The sequence below is a fragment of the Bos grunniens genome, chromosome 6, assembly GCF_055505025.1.
Source record: "Bos grunniens cultivar Pamir isolate PY7600 chromosome 6, Bosgru_T2T1.0, whole genome shotgun sequence".
NCBI lineage: Eukaryota > Metazoa > Chordata > Mammalia > Artiodactyla > Bovidae > Bos > Bos grunniens.
In genome coordinates, this window is record NC_141170.1 from 47,080,372 (window position 1) to 47,081,764 (window position 1,393).

Here is a 1,393-nt window from a genome sequence, read left to right on the forward strand (position 1 = left end):
GCCAACTGTCTCAGTGCGGCCCGGCCCAATTCCTCCGGGCCCCGCCCCTGCCTGTGACGGCCTCCCATTGGCCCGGCGTCCGCCTCGGCGTCGTGACGTCCTCGGGCAGGTTGAGGTGCGGCTCGCGCCCTCCTTCCATTGGAGCCGGCGCTCCCGAGGTGTTGGGAGTCGCGTGACCCTCCTCGTCTCGCATCCTTCCCGCGGCCCACTCTGCACCCTCTTCATCTCGCTGTGCCCACCGTCCCAGAGCCGCGCGGCTCTTTATTTCTTGTTTCCTCCTGAGTCTTCTGCCCTAAAATGCAGACCCTCCCACCCCACCCCCATCTCTTCTCTTAGCCTTTCCTAAATGTCAAGTTAGTTCGGGCGTCCTGGTTACGTGGCACTTGCGGGAATCGCCACGCCTTAGACGGGTTCCTCACTTCACCGATTCTCGGTGCCGTCTCCGACCTGGCGATCTACTGAGGACAGTATTCTTGAGCGTCAAGATGCGATTATGTGAACAAACCTTTGAAATGAGACTTAGGAAATAACAGAAGAAAAATTTGAAGCTTTGTTTTAGATATTGTTTGCCTATAATCACCCCCAGATCAAAAACATCTAACATTACCCTTTTCCTGCAACACCTTTTTGTTTTACATGTTTTGGGCCATATCGATTTTAGACTGGCCTCTTAAAATGTTTGTTTGGCTTTTGAAATGGAGTGTTTAGGATTTTTGAAGGATGAGGATGGGGTAGGTAAGAATAGGAAACAGAAAAGAATGACTGGCTGAGAATATTTTTCCATCTTATTAAAAAAAAGTTGAGCTATTAAGTGTGACTAAGGTTGTGCTAACCATGTGCCAGGCACCATTATTCTTTATATATATTACATATATTAAACCTGTGCATTGTGAAAAAACTAAGGAAGGTTATCAGTAAACACTGGAACAAGAAACGAATCCACCAAAACAATCTGTGGCAGAGTGGACAAACCTACTTTTAATTCATTGAAGATACCATGTTATGTCATGGGTTAGTAAAGCTTTTGTCCATGCCATTCTTCCTGTCTGTAATTAACTTCCTCCATTCTGTCACTGTAAACTCCTACTCATACTTTCAAATCCCCTTCCGGCTGACTGCTCAGAAGTCTTCCCTAAACACCTCCTCTTACAGAATTCATCACTCCTTGCTTCATGCTACTGTAGCTTAAAGTGAAGTCACTCAGTCGTGTCCCACTCTTCGTGACCCCATGGACTGTAGCCTGCCAAACTCCTCCACCCATGGGATTTTCCAGGCAAGAATACTGGAGTGGGTTGCCATTTCTTTCTCCAGGGATCAACCCTGGTCTCCTGCACCGCAGGCAGACTCTTTACTGTCTGAGCCACCAGGGAAGCCTGTATTTACTGTATCTTAT